The sequence below is a fragment of the Mercenaria mercenaria genome, chromosome 5 (assembly GCF_021730395.1).
Source record: "Mercenaria mercenaria strain notata chromosome 5, MADL_Memer_1, whole genome shotgun sequence".
Classification (NCBI taxonomy): domain Eukaryota; kingdom Metazoa; phylum Mollusca; class Bivalvia; order Venerida; family Veneridae; genus Mercenaria; species Mercenaria mercenaria.
The window spans coordinates 77067222-77091869 of NC_069365.1; the positions used below are offsets into that span (position 1 = coordinate 77067222).

General features: G+C 35.9%; 1 protein-coding gene and 1 long non-coding RNA gene across 4 annotated transcripts in view; both read left to right on the forward strand.

Annotated features, from left to right (window-relative positions):
- LOC128557162 (uncharacterized) overlaps positions 1 to 24648 on the forward strand; it is a 40594-nt gene that overhangs the window by 7816 nt on the left and 8130 nt on the right. The gene's annotated exons all lie outside the window — the stretch shown is intronic.
- On the forward strand, positions 1875 to 23257 carry LOC128557163 (uncharacterized). The gene is made up of 3 exons (XR_008371076.1): positions 1875 to 3954; positions 12111 to 12471; positions 14753 to 23257. It is a non-coding gene; the product is annotated as an uncharacterized LOC128557163 (long non-coding RNA).

Sequence of the window (24648 nt, forward strand, 5' to 3'; positions counted from 1 at the left end):
AAAACGCAACATTCAATTGCGAAACGCGGAATTGCAATGGCGAAGAGCGAAATTACGAAAAATTCATAGTTTCGCGCTTCGCCTTTGTGATTTCACGCTAGTGTAATAGTTGTGAACAGAGTTAACTTCAAATATAACGAACATAGTTAAAATGAATTTTCGGTAAATTTTCTATTACAAGGAACAATTTAAAATGTCCCTATTTTAGCCCTTCTTTGATCTATGTAAACAAACATGGTTTGTAAGGAACATATTTTCATGTCCCAATGTTAAAATATACATTGAAATAACATATATCAAGCTTTAGCGAACCAAAAAAGTATTTTTTCAGAAGTTTTATACGAGGCTTTAACATTAGCATTGGGTATACATTGTACCAACATATTGATTCGTAAAACAAATATTGAAATCTTAGCGTGACAGTTGATATATCTGAACAACATCTAAAACCATTGAAATCTTGATCTGATTGTTTTTAAGAATGTAGTTTAACGTCTTCTGAAATATAATTACATATAATTTAGCTACCTTTAAAAATATCCGACATTAAAATATATAATCATCAATTATAAAAGAAAGAAGATATTTATCTCACTGTGAACTGGATTTTACTGTAGTATCTTAAGACTTGTGGGGCAATGGCGTAAGATAAAATCGGATTTAATTACTTGATTTCTATAGGATTTTATATTCTACAACAATGTGACCATGGACTAAATGATAATTTTACATACCTCTTCCTTTGTTAGGAAGAGGTCTATATTTTTCTGAAAGGCCTCTTTGAACAAAAGAATTTTCGTGCAGTGGTCTACATGTTCTACCCAGACCTGAGCACAAGAAAAATAATTAAATACCATCTATCAAACACATAAATATGTTTCAATCACATGATTTTTATGGTGAGATAATCATGATATGCCTGACCAAAATGAGGAAAAAATTCCAAATTTACAAATAAAGCCGTAAATGATGAAAGGAAAAATATGTATGTGAAATCAAAATGATAAGTGAAAGTAAAGAATGACCGCTCTACCACTGAGGCAGACAAAAAACGTTTTACAATTCACCATTTTCCAGCCTATTCCAATCAAAACATTATTCAGTTGAATAAACTTTAAAACTTTGAATAAAATGCAATACAGATTTTAATAATATATGGTTGCGATTTGTGCCTTTTCATTTGTCCTCAATGTGTTTTATAATTACGAGCGCCTCTTATACTACACAAGTAATGCTCCATACAATTTTTAAACATCTAGGGATATATCTTCAAAAATATCAGCTGCATTTATGATACGTTGTCACTACACATCCTCCCACTTAATTCTTTAAATGTTTGAAGTATAAGTAAGCCATTTACATAGGTTTCTAGTTACACTCAGTACGATCTTTTATACTAAGGGTATATATGTTACGCGCATATAGCCAATCTGCGCATTTGGTAAATCACGCAGCGCAAATAACCAGTTTGTTATCTGCGCAACGATTTGTAAATCGGGCAACCTTATATATTTCTTATATGCGCAGGGTAACTGTCTTGCGCGTTTGGTAAATGAGTCTGCGCTTTTAACATATGGATGATATCTCCCGATAAAATTGATTATCATTAGAGGGTTAGACTTGTAGGCCTACATAAAATTGTTTAATTTTAAAACTGACAGTGATCAGGCACGCGTAAAGATGTGAATTGACTGCTTAATTTGTAAAGAACAAGAAAAACATTTTTGTAAAGTAAATGAGCGTATTTATGCGGTAATTTTAATGAGATGCTCACGTCCCTGGTAGTTTATGAACTAAACATTTCTGTTGACGACGGTATTATGAGTCAGTTGTCATAGGTGTAAAAAACTTTAAAATGATACAAAATATCCAAAGTATATTTAATAACACAAGTTTTTTTTTAGTTTTTTTTTATTTATATATATTTTTTTAACTTTTAAACGCCGTAGCCTGTGCGGGATGTTGATCCAACACTAATATCAAATCCTGAAATGACACCGATATTTCAAACATAAATTGATCATTTCTTACAGATCGTATTGATATTTTTTAATGTTTTGTAGTACAAAAAAGAAATTTTCGCCAGAACGTGAACGAATTTTTGTTGCTGCGCAGGATGTGTCCTGCGCTAATAGAAAGTCTGGAAATTACTCTGATAATATGAATAACTGCCATAAACCATTCTAACTTTACATTGTTTAACAATTACAGACAGATATTGCAAATCTTGGTTTTAAAAAATGTGTCATAAATTTATTTCAACATCAGTAAATTCATGGGAGTCGGTCACCAGGTTTCAATATCTTCAGTATGATACAATATGCAATAAAACTCAAACATGCGTGAAGGTGTGATTTCCTCCGGATAGCCACATCGTCCTCTCTATTCTTTTTATAACTGAAGTATTTTTACCTCATTCGATCACACGCAGTCATTTTCTACCGGATATAGAACATAAAGGAGACTTACATAAAAGACTTATATTCAGATTTGCAAAAGCTACAGTTTTAGTCTGTAATCGTAAATCAAAGTAAAAGTTAATATGATTTATAAAAGATATTCAAGTTATCAGATTAATTTCCAGATTTATTATTAGCGCAGACACACATCTTGCGCAGATAAAAAATGTAATATTTCGTTCTCGTTATGACAGAAATGACTCTTTTTCTATCCATTTTTTACAGTATTCATTTGAAAGTTACATAAATAGTACGCTTTATGAATGAAATATATTAAATTTTGAAATACAGTGTAATTTCAAACTTTGATATTAGCGCAGGACCGACCTCCCACGCAAGTTACAGGTGTAACATTATAGTCTGTAATCGTAAATCAAAGTAAAAGTTAATATGATTTATAAAAGATATTCAAGTTATCAGAGTAATTTCCAGATTTTCATTTAGCGCAGGGCATCGAACACATATCTTGGGCAGCTACAAAATATAAAATATTGTTTACGTTTTGTTGAAAATTAGGGCTACTCTTTATTTAATTGATTTTGTACTGTAAAATAATAATAATAATAATAATAATAATAATAATAACATAGATAAGATCTGTAAGAATTTTCTTCTGTGACTTTTTTATTTTATCTTTTATCTTAGACATGTTGAGAGATATGCTCCCGTTGGTAAAAAGAATATTATTGTGAAATTTCAAGATATTTCAATATAATAAAAACGATATTTTGCTTGTTTGGGTTTTATTGCATCTTGTATAAGATCGGAGGTATTGAAACCTGGTGACCGACTGCCGTGAATTTACTGATGTAGAAACAAATTTATGACACATAATTTAAGTACCAAGATATTCAGCATTTGACATCTATATTTATTAATAAATTGACCAATTGCATGATTTATCAAACACGAAATGCAAATTTTTGATATATAAAGTTACATTTGTTATTTGCGCTGTGCATTTGGCAAATCGCGCAGGTTAAATTTATCCTGCGTGCAAAAATTTGTTATATACGCTGCGCGTTTGGTAAATAGCGCAGATTGGTTATTTGCGCTCAACATACACACTACACAAAAACCTCGCGTTTTGAATTGGATGCTTTCATTATTTGTACACGGGGTGGCGGGTGATCAGTCGCTACATTCTTAAATGTTGTAGTATCTAGATCTACCGACTATTAAAATGAATGGATTAATAAAACTTTTTAACATTTGTATAAAGCTTACGAAATGTTTGTTATTATAAATGCCTACAACCGCTGATTAGAACTTAAATAAGAAATGAAGCATTAACCAAGCTGACACCCCTAATCTTAGCGTATTATGAAATGGACGTGTCCATTCAATTACACATGACTGTCCACGGCTTCTGAGACTTGGGTTTATGATTCGAAGAGTGAAAACGGATATCAGTCGACTACATACACGCGTTTGTTTATTCCTTTTTGTGTTGGAAATTATTGATGGTCTTTCTGTCACTGTCCGTAATTTAGCGGTAAGTTTATTTATATATATGTATTAATAGTAGCATAACTAAATACGTTAACTAAATACGTTCTTTTATATATAAATAATAAATTCTAATGCTAATTATCATTGTTATTGACTTTAAAGTGTAACCTCCCAGTTATGATCATAGATTGATTGTTGGGAGTAGATCTATCTCCGTAGATGTAGAAAGACCTTCGACTAAAGAAAATGAGACATCGGTTTTTTGAAAATCTTCCATCGATCTATGATTGTGGATAATTTGTCACAACTCCTTGACCATGGCAGTTTTCGCTAAAGGCCTGCTTTATTGCGCTAGATTCATAATGACCAGATCTAAATGAGGCATCATTCTAATATTTGTCCACCTCTGGAGACATACAATATTGAGCCTGTAGAATTTATATATCGTCTTCAGCTGTTCAGGGGTTGATAAATATTTTTCTTCTTTAATTTTTTGCTTGGTTAGAGGTTATGTATAACATCTGAATGGTCACTGTCACTTAGTATGCATACTGGTACTGATCATGATAAACCCGGACAGAAAATGAGTTTTTTTACCTGTCACTTTTTTATTTTTGCAAATTGTAATCAATGGTCGGTATCAAAATAAAGCCTAACATTTTCTGTAAACTTTATTTTATTCAAATTTATACTTAGTAAGCAAACTCACACAGAGTGAGGCCGTGAAAGGGGTTTGTAAAACGGGGACTGTACGAACGTTGACTGATGATACATTCGACCACTTTCTCATTTACAAACTTTTCATCGTAGAATTATATTGAAACTTTCCCCAAAAAGCTGCAACAGTCATTCCTGATCAAATAATGAAAAGTGACCCAATGTCAGGCATTCATGTGTCGACAAGTGAGCATCATCAAAAAACGCCCTCTTCCCCCATATGCAGTAATTTTCGATAAATATTTTTATATAGCAAAATGTAAGTCTTTATTTATAAAGAATATTTACCAATTTTGTTTTTGTTAACACCAGTTGGTGTTGTAAGTGGAACTATTAGACGGTGTGTTCAATTTTATAAATAACTGATTGCAATCAAATATTTCCAAGGTGGTCAACTTTATCATCAGTCCGGGTTTATCATCAGTACCAGTATAGAATCTAGACAGAAAATCCCAGTTTGACTGGGCATTTTTGGTCTTGATATCATAGCAACTTCCGATGAAATTTTCACCGCTGCCGATGCTTTACATGCTATAGATTTAAATACCGATCTCATCTACATCTACATCTACATCTTTCACCCAACCGTCGATTTCCGACTATCACTGGGCGGCGCTGTCAGAGAAACAGTTGTTAAAGAACTGATATGTTACAATGTTAAAAGAATAAAAGCTAAAAAAGACAGTATGCTACAGTTAAAATGGGACAGAGGCAACAGAATTACATACTGACCACCGCCAGCCTCTCTCTAAAGATACTGAGACTGGGGCTAGATTTAACATGAGTTGGTAGGGAGTTCCAGAGTCGGATGGTCCTAGGGAAGTAGGAGTTAGAAAAGTACTGAGTGTGAGACATGGGGATTAAGTAATTTAGGTTTCTAGTTGGAATAAGATGAGATTGGTCGACTGCAACTGTCTGGGTCCTTATTTTATAAAACATTACTAATGAATTGTGTAACCTTCTATATTGGAGTGTATTCCATTCTAAGGTTTTCAGCATTTGTGTAACACTACTGGTGTAACTGTAGTCGTACATGACGTACCTAGCAGCTGACCTTTGGACATTTTCGACTTTGCTAGTGAGGGTTTTTTGCCAAGGATGCCAGACGCTTGAACAGTACTCAAGTTGAGGGCGGACATAGGTGTTATAGGCAGCAATTTTGACCTTTTTATTATCAGTTTTGACATTTCGTTGTATGAAGCGAAGAGTGGAAGTTGCTTTGGAAGTGATACTGTCAATGTGTTTGGACCAGTTTAGATCTTTGGAAATGGTTATGCCTAAGTATTTAGCTGCCTCACAAGTTTTTAACTCTATGTTGTGAAGTTTGTAGGGGTAGACTACAGGATTTTTCTTTCTAAGAATTCTAAGGACTTCACACTTGTCCGGGTTGAACTCCATGGACCATGTCTTCTCCCAGGTTTCTAAGCTAATCAGGTCTTGTTGCAGAGATATACTATCTGAAATGGAGTTGATGGTAAGGTATATTATGGTGTCATCTGCAAACATTCTTGCGTTACATTTGACGGAATCTGGTAAGTCATTGATATATACCAGGAAGAGACATGGCCCAAGAACAGACCCCTGGGGGACTCCAGACAGTACAGGAAGTTCACTGGAAAAATGACCATCAACAGCGACTTTCTGGGAGCGGTTGGACAGGAAAGATTTGACCCATTTGGTAATTTGTGGGTTGACACCAAGGCTTTGTAGTTTATAAATTAGTCTAATGTGATCGACCTTGTCAAACGCCTTGGAGAAGTCCATGACAATAACATCTGTTTGTTGACCCTGTTCAGTGTTATTGTAAAGTTCCTGAGTGAAATTAATGAGCTGAGTCTCACAACTGTGACCTGATCTAAAGCCGTGCTGGAACTGGCTAAGTAGCTTATGCTTGTCAAAATAGGTCATAAGATTGGAAACAACAATGTGTTCAAGGAGTTTGGAAGCAATGCAAGTTAGGGAAATTGGGCGATAGTTACTAGGTTTAGACTTGGGACCTTTTTTAAATACGGGGGCTACGGTGGCTTTTTTCCAATCACTGGGTACTAGGCCAGATTCGAGAGATAACCTGTATATATGGGCAAGTACAGGAGCAATTTCATGGTGGAGTTCTTTTAGGATGCGTGGGGATAATTCATCAGGTCCTGAGGCTTTATGTGGGGATAGGCCATAGAGCAGTTTTTCCACACCTTCAGTGGTGACCTGGATCTTATTCATCATGGAGACTGGGGATGTGAGGACGTTGGAACATATATGCTTCAGACTAAGGGGCTGGGGAGGGGAAAAGACAGATTCAAATTGTTTGTTTAAGATAGTAGCCTTTTGGATGGGGTCTGTGTAGGTAAGACCATCTGATTTAAGGGGGGCAATGCCGACATTTTCTTTTTTGTTGTGCTTGATGAAGCTGTAAAACTTTTTGTTTTTACCAGGTTGTGAGTCATGGTCAAATATGACACTTTCCATATATGACCAGTATTGGGCTCTTATTTGCTTCTGGATAGAAGACTTAAGGGATTTGAATCTTTGTTGGCGGGCTGAGGAGGGAGATTTGTGTAGTTTCTGGTACAGTTTATCACGCTTATGTATAAGCCTGATAATTCTCGGGGTTAACCATGGCAAGTCGGCACGGGGTTTAGACATTTTAGATGGAATGTGTTTTGACTGGGATTCATTAAGGCAGTCCTTGAAAGAATTCCATGCTACTTCAGGGTCTGAATGGTTTTCGGTGAAAAAGCTAGCACCAAAAGCCTTCATGTCAGATTTTAGCCCTTCCCAATTAGCCTTCGTGTAGAGTTTTATAGGGTAGGCATAGGAAATAGAGATCAATATAATTGCACCTTTACTAATCCTACCAGGTGTTCTGTATTACAAAAGTGGATCTGTTGTGACATTTTGATACAAGCAAAACTGTATTATCTGCACTATTATTTACCTACTGGTACTTCGTTTTATTATTGGCTTGTTAAAAGTTAATTTTTTACCATATGTAAGTTGACAGAATCATAGGAACCATGTCTTGACGGGTAAATCAAACACAAATGAATAAATCTTTAATGATTTTGTTGTGCAAAAAAGTATGATATTGTGTCTTTCATTTTCCACTCAATTGTGTAATTGCAAGGGAAGTAAACTAATAGATCTCTACTTATAAGTACTAGCCCAAGGCAAGAGTTGTCATTCTTTGTGGATCACAACTTTAAATTAAAGAATAAAACTTCTGTTATTGGTATTAACAAAACTATCATAAACTTCACATTTGTGAAATCATTTTTGGTTATTTCAAGGACTTGGAAATTAATTTCTAGACTTTATTTAATGTAATTCTATCACTGAAAATTTTAAGGCCTATCTCTATATAGGGCGTCTAGGTTGGGTTGGGCGGCCCCTATTAAGATTCAATTCATGAAATATAATATCATGATCCGAGGTGGCTAGACTCGGTAGGGATTTAACCAAGTGAACATGGGATGGATGGTTTGTAAAGAAGAGATCAAGGGTGTTGGATAACCTAGTTGGGATCTTAACTATTTGTTCAAGATTATAATGGGAATATCTTTCAATAAATTCTTCATAAAAGGATCTGTTTTTACAAGTTTGTTTAGGGGACTCTTTTGACCAGTCAATGTCGGGGAGATTGAAGTCTCCAAGTAGCCATACTATGCTGCCCTTGGGTATTTTACTAAGGGATAACCAGAGTTGGGATAGGGAGTCGGCATCTAATTCTTGGGGTTTATAGTAGGCTCCGACAAAGATATCTTTAAGGCCAGTGATGGTAATTTTGGCCCAGGTTATGTTGCATGAAGTCTTGAGGTCTGGTTGTTCTTGGCTGATCAGTGAGTTAGATATAGCTATCATCACTCCTCCACCTTGACCTTCACTCCTGTCATCCCTATATACCTTATAATTAAGATTATCAGGAAATATTTCGGAAGAACTGATGTCTGGCTTAAGCCATGTTTCTGTAAGGCAAATAACATCTGGTTTAATTTGGTCAATAACTAGGTGTAATTCAGGGATTTTGTTTTTGACAGAACGACAATTAATGTTAAGGACTGTGAGACGTTCAGATGTTTTTAGTTTAGGTTTGGGAGTAACCTTTTTCTTTTTAGGGATTGGGGTAGATGAGGCCTTTGGGGTTTCTGGAGGCTCATGGAGGAAAGAAGAGCTATTTAAGCTGAAACTTACTTTACTGTGGTCGTGACTTAGAGGGAATAGTAAGAAGTGTCACTGAGAGTATCTAGGGATTCAGTCAGTGAACTTGAGTGGTTTAGCGAGCCGCACTGTTGACAGTACCAGCTGAACTTTGAGTCTGAGAGTTTGTCGTAAGTATGACTGCCAATGCCTTCGCAGTCTGTGTGAAACCAAGTTTCGCAGTTGTCACACAGGATGCCTTTTTGTGACCAGGACACATTTTGGGAACATATCCCGCACGGGTACTGGGTAGGACAGGAAGCGCCTGGCGGGCCTGGGTTTGGTTCAATGTCTGGGGTCTGACATGCCAGAAGACAAAAAAGAAATAATAAGGATGTCTTACTAGCACTGGGTTTCTCTTTGTGCTTTCTAGATGGTATTACTGTTTTGAGGACGTTGGCAACTGAGATACCAACAATACTGGATTTTGGAGGGAAATGGTCGCACAGTAAATTACTCTGATTTGCTGAGCAGGGAAAAAAAAAGATTGTGCAGCTATAAAGATGAAAAGGCATAACAATGTCAGCCTTAGTTCCATCCTTGCTGGATTAGTATGATTCTAGACCAACCAGCAACTCTTTGTCCGAATTGTGTAATTATCCGAAAATTGTATAGTTGCAGTACGAGTCAAAAACACCCAAATAAGCTGGGAAGATAATAAGAATTATCTACACAGCTGGTTAGCTAATAAGTATCTTACCACCACCAGTTATACAAATTAAGGGTATTGTAAGAAAGTTTTAAGTAAATTATTATTTTGTGTATAGTTTACGAAAAAGTTGTGAACTGTTCTCGACGCATGCGCAAAAAAAAAAGTGATTGTGATATTTCAAAAAATTGGAATATAGCTGAAGATTATGTCACTGTACGAACTTGGTCACATAATTAGGGAAGAATATGTGTTAGGCAGACGGTAAGCTCAGTCGGTAGAGCACTCGCCCATGTAAGCGTGGGGTCCTGGGTTCGAGCCCCGGGCTGACTGAACATTTTTCTCACCCTGTGGCATTTTGCACCCAATGTGGGACTGTTTGCTTTGTCAGTCTTACCACCCTTGCAGTATTATGTACCATGGTCTCCGGAATTCGAGGACAAACTTCCAATTGTGGGGGTTGTATTCACATAAGGGAAGAATATTGTGTCAGGCAGCCGATAAGCCAAGTTGGTAGAGCAAACGCCCTGTAAGCAAGGGGTCTCTGGTTTGAGCACCGGACTGACTGCACATTTTTCTCACCCTGTGACAATAAGATAGAAAAGATAAATTTTATTTTGAGTCGGCAAGACAAGTAACAATTCATATCTTTATAAGACATCACCGTACATTAGGGGTTCTAACTGACCAATCAGAGACTCAGAGCTGCATTTTCGAGTACCTGCCAGTTTCCACTTTGATATAACAAAGTATATTTACAATGAACATAATTATATTGACTTTAGAAATAAATATCACGTGTCACAATTTTTAAAAAATCAAATTAGATCTAAGATTTTTCACTGCATATATGCCCCAGATGATGCTACAAACAACAAAACTCTGAAGTTTCATTGAAATATTATATGGATTTAATTATACCTTTATTTTAGTTTAAAGTTTGAGATTTTACACAGGGAGTCTATGATAAAGTCCGAGTAAAATGTAATCGTTACGCAAGTGAAATTAGCAGGGACTTGGCAAAACCCTGGGTTTTAAGCATATTGCCCAGTCCAGTGGGTAATACTGGGAAAACCCGGGTTTTACTGGGCAATACTGGGCAATATAATATTTCAGTTGACAATTACTTCAATATACATATTTCAACACTTTAGTTGACATACAACCCATATAGTGATAGCAGTGACACCTGCATGCCTAAAGCTATAAAAATCTATTGAATAGACATTATTATGATGATAATTGAGCATTTATTGAACAAGATTAGGGGATTAAAGTGTGAACAACTTAAATCTGCCCATTTTACTCTTGAAAATCAACTTTCCAATTTAGATCACATTGTCATTTCTATCCTACTACCACGAAACTGAGAATGATTAAAATAGATTGCAAAATGTGAAGGCTGTGGCAGTGTGGTTAGTACCAAAATTGAGACTGAAAGCTCATAGACTTTTTGCAGTGTGTTGGTTTTAGATCAGCCTTAGACCACTCTGTAGGTTACTGTAGCCAAAAACCTTCTAGATATGCTGGCATCGGCTGTGTCAGCAGAAAGGGTGTTTTCAAAATTTGGTATTATTCAGACAAACTCAGAAACACTGACTTGGGATTAAAAAGACTACAAAACTTTTGTTCATTTACAGAAGGTTTTGTGATAAAGAAGAACTAGACTACCATATGTTAAGCAAATTTAAATCTATAGTTGTGACCGAGAGAGATTGTTCAATATGTGAAGATTATAATACGTCAATTTCAAAGTAATACCGTACTGTGTCCTTTATAAATTCATATATCAAGGGTTCAACGCAACAATGGCGTATCTACATATAATTATTATATGTAGATGCGCCCTTATTGCGTTGAACCCTCGATATCTGTAACTATAAATGTTGAAGGGTGTTTACTTTCACATGGAAAATATTTTGTTGGGTAAAATTACTAAATAAATGATAATTTTGTTAATGAAACTGTTGTTGTTTACCTATCACTTCACCAATGGTTTCAAAGTAAGTAAAACTTAATGTAAGAATTAGCTCACATTTTATAACATAGAAACTCAACTTTTGGTAAAAAAAAAATAGAAAAAACTTTTTATTGCCCAGTATTGCCAACTTCATTCATTTTTAGGAGTAAATTTGCCCAACCCGGATTTTCCCAGGCGGGTTTACCCACCCTGGGCTGGTAGTCAACAACCCTGGAAATTAGTATCATTCCGCAATCATGGCAATGTTTTGGACGTGTTAAAATTATGAATACAACATAAGCATTCCAGGAAATGAGGGAAGCGTACCCTACAGTACTTTGAAATTAAATAGAGAGAAAAAATTGCACCAGATGCCACCATTTCATGTATGATTATGATACAGTATAATTATATCAAAAACTTTCAGGGAGGAGACTCCACTCTTACCCCAAATATAGACAGAGACCCCCCTCCCATACCAGGTATCTCCTCTTGATGCTATGCACCTCGCTGGTGACAATCAAATATTTCTAGATCCGGACCTCACAGGTTAAATGCTGTACACCTATTCTACTGTATTCTTCAGGAGGTTTTAAGTATTGCACCATTTGGTATGATATATATTATTAATAAAGAACATCAAACATTTTTCTATTCATTTTAAATTCTTATTTATTTACAGATTTGCCAAGCAAGCAGCAGAGGGAGTAGAACAGACCTCTTTTCTCGACTGCAGTGGCTTGGCATTGGATGCCCTAATAAGAAGATTGACTTGACTTTTTAATGCGATTCCGTGTATCACACAACTTAAAAGACAATATGTTTCGTTATATATCTATGATCATATTTAGGATACATGTTAATGACCATTGTAAGATTGTGTGTAACTTACAAGACTTGGGCCACTTGCATCAAGGTCAAGTTCAGATATAGAATTCAGCTGCATACAGTCTACCACATAACTACTAAACCCTATGAACATGATGAAAGGAGCTGTCGGGATTTCCATGGTGCAGCTATCACCAGTTTCAAAATGGAAACAGGTGAGTAAATTTATATTTTACATTATATTTTCATTGATAAAACCACAGGCCCAGATTTGTGACAATATCTCTATGAAACTTGGTTAGAATGTTGAGCTTGATGATCTATAGATCAAGTTTAAATCTGGGTCATGTGGGGTCAAAAATTAGGTCATTGGGTAAAAAGACTCAAAGGAAAAACTTGTTAACACTCTAGAGACCGCATTTATGACCATATCTTAATGAAACTTTGTAGGAATATTAATCTTGATGTTCTTTAGGTTAAGTTAAAATCTGTGTCAGTAGGGGTCAAAAACTAGGTCACCAGGTCAATTCAGAGGAAAGGCTTACTTGTTAACACGCTAGAGGCCACATTTATGACCATATCTTAATGAAACTTTGTCAGAATGTTAATCTTGATGATCTTTAGGCCAAGTTCAAATCTGGGTCAAGTGGGTTCTAAAACAAGATCACCAGGTCAAAAAATCAAAGGAAACGTTTGTTAACACTTTAGAGGCCACATTTATGACTCTATCTTCATGAAACATGGTCAGAATATTAACCTTGATGATCTTTAGGTCAAATTCAAATCTAGGTCAGGTGGAATAAAAAACTAGGTCAGCAGGTAAAATCAAAAGTAAAATTTTTAAAGTTTGAAACTCATGAGAATTAGTCAGAATGTTTGTCTTGATGACCTGTAGGTCAAGTTTGAATTTGGGTCGCATGGGATCATAAACTAGGTCACCAGGTCAATTCAACGGAAAAGCTTGTTAGCACTCTAGAGGTCGCATTTATGGCTGTATCGTCTTGAAACTTGGTCTGAGTTTTATTATTGATGATCTTTAAATCAAGTTGGAATCTAGGTCATGTGGTTTCAAAATCTAGGTCACCAGATCAGATCAAAGGAGAAGCTATATAACACTGTAGAGACCACATTAATGGCCATATCTTAATGAAACTTGACCAGAATGTTTATCTTTAAGCCCTGCTCCACGGCTGTTCAAGCTCTGTTAACCCACGATTACAATAGGTAACAGTTAACGGCCACACACCAAACTTTAGCATGCAAATCCACAGGTGTTTTATAAAGAATTTTATATAAAATAGACCCTATTTGACAGGAACTGTTCATAGTCAGGACTTTCATGATTTTCAGTGACAAGTTAAGGTTAAAAGGTTGGACTGGAGCAGGTCTTTAATGATCTTAATGTCAAGATCATCTGGGTCAGGTGGGGTCAAAAAACAAGGTCGCCAGGTCAAATCAGAGATGAAGCTTGTTAACAATCTAGAGGCCACATTGTGACCAAATCTTGAATTATCTTCATAAAACTTGGTCAGAATGTTAATCTTTATCATCTTTAGTTCGAATCTGGGTCACTGAATAAAATTAAAGGAAAAGCTAGTTAACACTCTAGAGGCCATATTTATGACCATAATATATCATAAAAAACTTGGTCAGAATGTTAATCTTGATAATTTTTAGACCTGTCTATTTTCAATCTTGGTCAAGTGTGGTCAGAAACTATGGTCATTCAGGTCAAATCAAAGATAAATCTTTTTAACATTCTAGAGGCCACATTAATGACTTTTATCTTCATTGAAACTTGGTCAGAATGTAAATCTTTATGATCATTAGGTCAGCTTCGAATCTGGGTCATGTGGGGTCACAAACTAGGCCCACCAGTTCAAATCAGATGAAATGCTTGTTAACACTCTAGAGGTCACATTATGACCAAAATCTTCACGTAATATGGTCAGAATGTTATACTTTGTGTTTTGGGGTCCTTAGGTCAAATGTCAAGGTCACACGGATCTGAACATTGAAAATGGTTTCCGCTCAGTCAATAAATGGAGAAGGGTTTCACAGGTACATTGGTCTTGATGAGTAGATAGCCCCTATTGATTCTGGAGTCACTGGGTAAAAGGTCAAGGCCACAGGGACATGAACTTTAAAAATGATTTTCTCTCATTAAATAGAGAAGCGTTCCACCTTGGAACTTCACAGGTTTATTGGTCTTGATGTGTAGATGACTCCTATTGATTTTGTGGTCACTGGGTCAAAAGTCAAGCTCACAGGGACCTGAACATTAAAAATGGTTTCTGCTCAATAACTGGTGAAGGGTTTTACCTAGGACCTTGAAACTTAATAGGTTTATTGGTCTTAATGTGTACATGACCCTATTTGATTTTGAGGTCACTGGATCAAAGGTCAAGATCACAGGGACCTGAAACCTAAAACGGTTGTTGCTTCATTATACTTCTATGAATTCAAGAATATGCAGACACTGTTTATCTATTGCAGATGGTGAGTCTCAAGCGAAAAAGAAAAGTGGACCTCTCCTAACAACTTAAAAGGAGAACATTATCTTGCATAGCATTTTTCTCCGAAGGGATTGATTCAACCAAACACATTGTGACAAGTATCCCACTGAAGGCAAGTTCTACAACAAGGAAACGGACTCCACCAATATATCGACGTTCAAAAAGGGCTTAAATTTGTTTACCGATCAAAACTATGCCATAAGACATGAATCACCCTCCAATTAAAACAAAACATATGGAGAAGTCAGTCACTTTGAAGTTTCAAATCAAGTAACAATTTAAGATATGAGACCATTCTAATGACGACAATGAATATGGAGACATAAATGAGCTATATAACTCAAACCTAGACTGAAAGATTTTTAGCTAACCTTAGCACAAAGTGCTCAAAGGTGAGCTTTTGTGATCGCCCTGTGTCTGTCGTCGTCAACAATTTGACTTTTAACATTCTAGAAGTCACAATTTTGGTCTAATCTTAATGAAACTTGGTCAGAATGTTACCCTCAATAAAATCTTGGACGTGTTCGATAATGGGTCATCTAGGGTCAAAAACTAGGTCACCAGGCCAAATCAAAGGAAAAGCTTGTTAACACTCTAGAGGTCACAATTTTGGCTCAATCATAATGAAACTTGGTAGAAATGTTACCCCAAATAAAATCTTGGACGAGTTCGATTTTGTGTAATCTGGTTTCAAAAACTAGGTCACAAGGTCAAATATAAAAGCAAGGAGTGGACGGCTAGAGGGAAGGAAAAAGCCGCCAAAATATTGGCAGGGCTCCAGATAAGATGCGTATTAGCGTAAATTACGCTTTGAAATAATGCATATACGCATGTGTGATCATTTTTAAGCGTATAAAAACGTATAAGAAATTACAGAAACTCCTGCAATGACTTTTTACTAGCGTAAACAAACTCTGAATCATCTAAAGTCTTTACGTAACAAAGCACGGTCAGCATTAATTCTCCCACACGAAACGTACACACGCATTGAATGGTACTTTATACCCAATGCATTCGTAAGTCAAATAGTTGGGAAACAATATTGATGGTACGATAGTGTATTCTAAAGCGGTGTCGATCTGAGATTGTAAAAAGTGAACAAACACTACGCATCTTTAAACCAACAAGAACGATCATTAAAACATATTTAAAGCTATATTGAGTATTCTATTGGATTCAGTAGCGGTATTGTAAGCCAGAGTAAACCAAGGGAGAACAAAAAGCAAAAACTTGAATGCTGAATTGAAACTGAACTGCAAACAAATTCATGGGTGTTACACCAAATTAATAAATATGTTATAAAACCGTTTTCTTTTTTTTACATTTACAAATTTTCAGGAGTAAAATTACTCCTTTTTTACCATTTTACTCATTCACAAAAATTATAATGAATAAATACTCATAGGCCAACAAAATTATCTGAAGCCCTGTTAATTGGTCATTGAAAAGTGCAGTTGAGTCAGGGAAAAGTCAGGAAATAGTTTGGGAATTTCATTTTCTCAACTAAGTGGCAACCCTGAGAAACTGTATAATATATGTTTGTACTAAGCTTAATTACTACAATACTTATCACATAATTGTGTTTTTACTGTGTAAGACTAGAAGATGCAATGAAAAGAACAGCATATTGCATTTGTATATTAACTTGAAAATATTTTAACTGTATGCAAGTTTCTTGTGTGAATTTTTTTTTTATTCAGTTCATCATGTTCATGTCCTGAAAACCTATAGGTTGTCATTTCCTTTCGAACAACATAGGAAGCAATGGATTTAAATATAAATTGTGACTTTAGATTCCGAGAAATAGTGTTTTCAAACTACGATGATCACTCTACTGGTACTTGAAAACAATTTTTTACGGTTCTAATATTTTATTGGGTTATTCAAAAATGTTACGTTAGTATGATTGTTTCAGCCATTTCATCCATTAAGTAAACTTTACATAAAAAGTATTAGGTGAAGTGCTGTTTGTAGGTAAAAAAAGTGTACTTTATATAGCAGGGCCTCAACTGGGCCTCAGTCAGTTATAGCCACTTTTTGTAGCTCACCAGAGCTGAAGACTCAGGGTGAGCTATTCTGATCACTCACCGTCCGGCGTCGGTGTCCGTCCGTAAACTTTTACTTTTAACGACATCTCCTCATAAACTGCTAGGCCAATTTCACAGGAATGTTCCTTGGGTGAAGCTGTACAAAAAGTGTTCAAAGAATTGAATTCCATGCAGAACCGAAAGGAAAAACATTAAAAATCTTCTTCTCAAAAAACAAGAAGCCCTAGAGCTTAGATATTTGGTGTGAAGCATTGCCTAGTAGACCTCTACCAAATTTGTTCAAATCATGACCCCGGGGTCAAAATTGACCCCGCCCCAGGGGTCACTTGATTTTACATAGAAAAATCTTAAAAATCTTCTTCTCAAAAACCAGAAGCCCTAGAGCTTAGATATTTGACATGTAGCATTGCCTAGTGGACCTCTACTTAAGTTGTTCAAATCATGACCCCGGGATCAAAATTGACCCCGCCCCAGGGGTCATTTGATTTTACATAGATTTCTATAGGAAAATATTCATTTTTTTTTTTAAAATAAACCAGAAGGCCTAGAGCATAGATATTTGACATGTAGCATTGCCTAGTGGACCTCTACAAAATGTGTTCAAATCATGACCCCCGGGGTCAAAATTGATTTTATATAGGAAAATCTTCAAGAATTTTTCAAAAAATAAACCAGAAGGCCTAGATCTTAGATATTTGACATGAAGCATTGCCTAGTAGACTTCTACAAAATTTGTTCAAATCATGACCCCCAGAGTCAAATTGACCCCGCCCTATGGGGTTACTTGATTGTACATAGAAAAATCTTCAAAATTTTCTAAAAATAAACCAGAAGGTCTAGAGCCTAGATATTTGACATGTAGCATTGCCTAGTGGACCTCTACAAAATTTGTTCAAATCATGACCCCCGGATCAAAATTGAACCCGCCCCAGGGCCCCTGCAGGGGTCACTTGATTTTGTATAGGAAAATCTTCAAAAAAATTCTAAAAATAAACCAGAAGGCCTAGATCTTAGATATTTGACATGTAGCATTGCCTAATAGACTTCTACAAAATTTGTTCAAAGCATGACCCCCGGGGTCCAATTGAGCCCGCCCCATGGGGTTACTTGATTGTACATAGAAAAATCTTCAAAATTTGCTAAAAATAAACCAGAAGGCCTAGTTCTTAGATATTTGATATGTAACATTGCCTAGTAGACTTCTACAAACTTTGTTCAAATCATGACCCCTGGGGTAAAATTGGCCCCGCCCCAGGGGTTAGTTGATTATACATCGGAAAATCTTCCGAAAAATTTCTAAAAATCATCAGTTTAACATTTGAAACATGTAGCTCATAATACTCAGGTGAGCGATCCAGGGTCATCATGACACTCTTGTTTAGAGAAACTGCCAAATTGTAGCTGAATTGCTGAAATTTTGCAACCTTTTAATAAATTCTTGTAACCACTTCATGGTGAGCTTTTGTAACTGCTCTATTTCCTTCATGGGTTATCCATCGGTCAACAATTTGTAAAAAATTTACTTCAAAATCACAGGGCATATTTACACCAAACTTAACAGGAATTATCCTTAGATGACCCCCTACCAAAATTGGTTTAAGAATTCATTTTCATTTTTGGAATTGTATATGTCATTGTTTGATAGTACTGTCTACAAAACAGAACATGTTTTACTGTAACATTTACATGATGGACATAAATGGTATATAATTTTTAGCTCAACAATACGAAGAATAAGGAGGGCTATCCTACTCGACCTGGCATTGGCGTCTTTCCGCGTCCCCACCTTAGTTGAAGTTTTTTTACACTTTCTTTTTTAGCTCACCTGTCACATAGTGACAAGGTGAGCTTTTGTGATCACCCTTCGTCCGTCGTACGTCAGTGCGGACGTGCGTCAACAATTTCTTGTCTGCACGATAGTGGTTTCATTTATGATTTTATTTTTAACCAAACTTGCACACAACTTGTATGATCATAAGATCACGGTTCCTTTCTTGAACTGGCCAGATCCCATTATTGGTTCTAGAGTTATGGCCCCTGAAAGGGCCAAAATTAGCTATTTTGACCTTGTCTGAACAATAGCAGCTTTATTTATGATTTGATTTTAACCAAACTGGCACACAACTTGTATCACCGTAAGATCTTGGTTCCTTTCATGAACTGGCGAGATTCCATTATGGGTTCCAGAGTTATGGCCCCTGAAAGGGCCAGAATTAGCTATTTTGACCTTGTCTGCACAATAGCAGCTTCATTTATGATTTTATTTTAACCAAACTTGCACACAACTTGTATCACCATAAGATCTTGGTTCCTTTCATGAACTGGCGAGCTTCCATCATGGATTCTTGAGTGATGGCCCCTGAAAGGGCCAGAATTAGCTATTTTGACCTTGTCTGCACAATAGCAGCTTCATTTATGATTTGAATTTAATCAAACTTGCACAAAACATGTGTCACCATAAGATCTCGGTTCCTTTCTTGAACCGGCCAGATCCCATAATGGGTTCCAGAGTTATGGCCCCTGAAAGAGCCAAAATTAGCTATTTCGACCTTGTCTGCACAATAGCAGCTTCATTTATGATTTGATTTTAACCAAACTTGCACACAACTTGTATCACTACAAGATCTTCCTTCCTTTCTTCAACTGGCCAGATTCCACCATGGGTTCCAGAGTTATGGCCCCTTAAAGGTCCAAAATTGGCTATTTTGGCTTTTGCAGCCATATAGAGACTTCATTTATGGTTTTATTTGATACAAACTTCCAAAATATCTTTAACAACAATAAATCTTGGATTCCATGACAAATCAGATCCAATTGTAGGTTCCAGAGTTATTTTATATCTGATTACCTCCCCTGATTGTAATCAAAATGGATTTATATCAATAAGTACTTACTGGACTTATTTGAAATTTCATTATTGTTATTAGTTGGACTGGGACAATCAGGGTAGATAACTATGGACTGATTTTATGTCAAATTATCTCCCTTTATTTCAAATTAAAATGGGTATATCTCCATAACTAATGAAGATACTGATCTGAAATTTCATTTATGTCAACATATTTATTTGGCAGATCCTTCTTTTGTTCATTTACAATATTTTTTTAATTACTTCCCTTTTACGTTACTATAAATAGCTTATTTTTAGTAACTATTTTATTATTGGCCGTAGGGAAAAACCGAGACCACTTTTCTGTGGTACAACTTGGATGGTACCTCCAATTTTAGATGTATTTTGACATATCTATACCTTGTAAGAATTTTTTTTCTTTTTGGATAAATTTCTTCACTTTGTTGTTACTGTCCTTTGGTCTTAGATATTTTTTCTGAGGACCTTCTTGTCCTCAAGTGCAGTGATAACAGGTGAGCGATATAGGGCCATCATGACCCTCTTGTTTTTCCTTATCTCTTTATTTACTTGACGGATTCGATTCATACTAATTTGTATGGTTATTTCTCACCATCACCCACATCATCTGACATAAGATCCATAACTTTGGCACCAATATTTTATGATTTATCCCCCCTTTCCACTTAGATTTTCAGTTTAAAGTTTTGGTGCACTTTCACTCTATATCTGTTATTAATGAATGGATTTGATTCAAACTTGAACTAATATGACACAAGGTACATAACTCTAAGCACAAATTTTTCATGAATTATACCCCCTTTTTACTTTGAATTTCAGGTTAGAGTTTTGATGCAATTTCACATCATCTCTGTTATTACAGAATGGATTTGATTCAAACTTGAATTATTGTTCAACATCATCACCCCCATCATATGACACAAGGTGCATAACTCTAGCACAAATTTTTCATGAATTATACCCCCTTTTTACTTTGAATTTCAGGTTAGAGTTTTGATGCAATTTCGCATCATCTCTGTTATTACAGAATGGATTTGATTCAAACTTCAAGTAATTGTTCAGCATCATCACCTATATCATATGACATAAGTTGCATAACTCTGACACATTTTATATCATGAATTATTCCCCTTATTACTGGAAAGTTCAGGTTAATGTTTTGTTGCACTTTCAGACTATCTAAGTTGTCACTAAATTCAATTAATTTAATTAACTAAAGATGGGTTTTTACAGGTTTTAAACAATTCTGTTTGTATGTAGTGGTTTCATGTAATTTTCTAACCTTTTACTTATTTCATGTGTAAATTTCATAATATTGTCACAACAAAATATGATCCCTATATATCAAGTATTTCTTAATATTTTTGACACAGTCTAAAGCTATTGTACAATATCTTCCTCCACACTTGGAATCATTAAACATTCCAATGACAGCTCCAGTTTTCTCAGATGTGCCCCGTTTCACTATCCTGCCCCCCACCCTCCCCCCAAATTCTTGGCAAAAATGTTCCTCATAATGAGACGATATGTACTGCGTAAGATCCAGACCCTTAGTTACAATTAGAGGTTAATGTTAACATGCTGTGTTTCTTATCTGGTCCATTACTCTGCCGTTGTTGAAGGTATTTTGAAAATTCTTGGCATCCCATAATGAAATGAGGTTTCATGCACAAGACACATACCCCTAGCTACAAGTTCAAGATCACACTTAAAAGTCAAAGGTGTTGCTTGTCTGTCAGTTTTCAAGGGATTTGAAAATAATTTGACTCAAACCATACTTGGCCCAAATGTTCACCACATCGAGACGACATGCAGAGCACATGTTTCAGATGGCTCCCTTCAAGGTCAAGGTCACACTTATGGGTCAGAGGTCATATGACTTTGTTTCGTGTCCGCTCTGTAACTCTTGAACTGCTTGAAGGATTTTAAAGAAATTTGGCACAAATGTTCACCACATTGAGACGATGTTACAGAGCACATGTTTCGGATGGCTTTCTTTAAGGTCAAGGTCACACTTAGGGGTCAATGGTCATGTGACTTTGTTTTCTGTGTATATTGCCCTGCATTGCGGTGCTCTTGTTTTTCTTTGGCAAATCCTTTTTATACGCCCGTTTGAAAAACGGGACGTATTATGGGAACGCCCCTGGTGGGCGGGCGGCGTCCACAGACTTTGTCCGGAGCATAGATCTTCTACATGCATGGAGGGATTTTGATGAAACTTGGCACAGTTGTTCATCATCATGAGACGGAGTGTCATGCACAAGAACCAGGTCCCCAGGTCTAAGGTCAAGGTCACACTTAGAGGTCAAAGGTTAAATTCAAGAATTACTTTGTCCGGAGCATATCTTCTTCATTCATGGAGGGATTTTGATGAAAGTTGGCACAATTGTTCATCATCATGAGACGGAGTGTCATGCGCAAGAACCAGGTCCCTAGGTCTAAGGTCAAGGTCACACTTAGAGGTCAAAGGATACAAGAATGAAAACTTTGTCCGGAGCATTTCTTCTTCTTGCATAGAGGGATTTTGATATAACTTGTCACAAATGTTCACCACCATGAGCCGGAGTGTCGTGTACAAGAACCAGGTCCCTAAGTCTAAGGTCAATGTCACACTTAGAGGTCAAAGGATACAAGAATGAAAACCTTGTCCGGAGCATTTCTTCTTCATGCATAGAGGGATTTTGATATAACTTGGCACAAATATTCACCACCACGAGACGAAGTGTCATGCGCAAGAACCAGGTCCCTAGGTCTAAGGTCAAGGTCATACTTAGAGGTCAAAGGTCAGATACAAGAATGACTTTGTCCGAAGCATTTCTTCTTCATGCATGGAGGGATTTTGATGTAACTTGGCACAATTATGCACCATCATGAGAGGAAGTGTCATGCGCAGTTCCTTTCTTTAGAATTACTTCCTTTTGTTGTTACTATAAATAGCTTATATTGTAACTTCTTCATTACTAGTCGTAGCGAAAAATCGAGACCACTTTTCTGTAGTACAACATGCATGCTCCATCCAATTTTGAGGTGTATTTTGACCAATCTCTACCTGGTAAAAATTTGTGTGTGGACAATTTTTTTTGGATTTTTTTTTTTTTTTTTTAAGATTAACTTCCCTTAGTTGTTACTATAAATAACTTTTATTGTAACTTTTTTATAATTGACCGTAGGGAAAAAATAACCACTTTTCTGTGGTACAACATAGATGCTACTTTCCAATTTTAGGCGTATTTTAAGGAATCTCTACCTGGTAAGGAGTTTTTATGTTGATTTAGGAAAACAAAAGAATAACAATAATCACTACCACAAAATTAAAATTGCATTTGCAAATACAGGTGCTAGTGTAAAGAAATTTGCTGTGACGGGCGTATATTGTGACATTCTGGCACTCTTATTTATTTATGTTAGACTTTTGTGTTATATTTATTATGTTCATAAGTATTTGTTTTGATATTTTTTTTAAATAAATAGATTAAAATATGTGTTGAAATTTTCAGTAATATTTGTATTTTTATGCCCCCCTTCAAAGAAGGAGGGGTATATTGTTTTGCAGATGTCGGTCGGTAGGTAGGTCGGTCGGTCGGTCTGTCGATCGGTCGGAATGTAGACCAATCCGTTTCCGGATGATAACTCAAGAACTCTTGGGCCTAGGATCATGAAAGTTGATAGGGAGGTTGGTCATCACCAGCAGATGAACCCTATTGATTTTGATGTCTGTATGTCAAAGGTCAAGGTCACAGTGATCCTGAATAGTAAAACGGTTTCCGGATGATAACTCAAAAACCCTTGGACCTAGGATCATGAAAGTTGATAGGGAGGTTGGTCATCACCAGCAGATGACCCCTATTGATCTTTTAGGTCTGTATGTCAAAGGTCAAGGTCACAGTGATCCTGAATAGTAAAACGGTTTCCGGATGATAACTCAAGAACCCTTGGATCTAGGATCATGAATGTTGATTTTCACCGGTAAAAACTCCATATAGCGGCAAAAAAGGGACAGACCGAAAAATCCTCTTTTATTCCGGAAGCAGATATGTGCGAAAATTATTTCTGTAATATTATAAAAAATATCCTATTCAAAATTCCTTTTAGACTTGAAAGCCAACATTGTTTCGTTCTTTTTTTGACATTGTGTTATAATTTTGTTATAGAAGTTTGCCTGTTTAAACCGTTAGCATAGATGGCGTATGTTTGTATTATTTCACACGATTATTACAAAATAAGTAATCAAATACATGTAGTAGGATAACGAAATAAATTACAAATCTATACATAAATTGTTATAAAACTACAAAGACAATTGGTGAATTTCAATGCATGTTAAATCAACTTATTATAAATCAGTTTGCTATACAAATAATTCCTACTGCTAAAGAACATGTAACATATGTTTAACGACCACATTTTGCTTGTGCCGATGAGATCGCTATTTTTCTTTTTAAAAACAGAGTACGAAGTAAGCAATGATTGTATATGAAGTAATCTCCGTTGCATGATTAGACTTCTTATTGAAACGAAATAGATTAGCAATTTGAATTGTGTATGCTTGCCAGATTTTCACTACGCAGCTGCGTATCTGCTTAAAGGCAGCTACGCGCCTGGAAGATATTACACGAGTGTTTTTTTCATATTGAATTTATCAAACGAATTGAATAAAATAATAAAATGCAAGGCTATGTCGATCATTTTATCAATTTTATAAAAAGGATTTAAAGATATTAAAGTGGAAAGTCGCACACATAATATTCTTTTTATCACATGTGTCGAAACATATTTTTTTTACTTTCTTTTACTATATAAACAAATCAATTTGACCAACGCCTCGTATACTATATACGACGTCGACGTCAAAGCTTATTACACTATAGTGCATTATCGTTTTTATTTAATATGCTTTTTTCTGTTAAAACACCCTTACGCTAGAATGACGTCACGTTCGTGAGTGATCAATGCCACTTT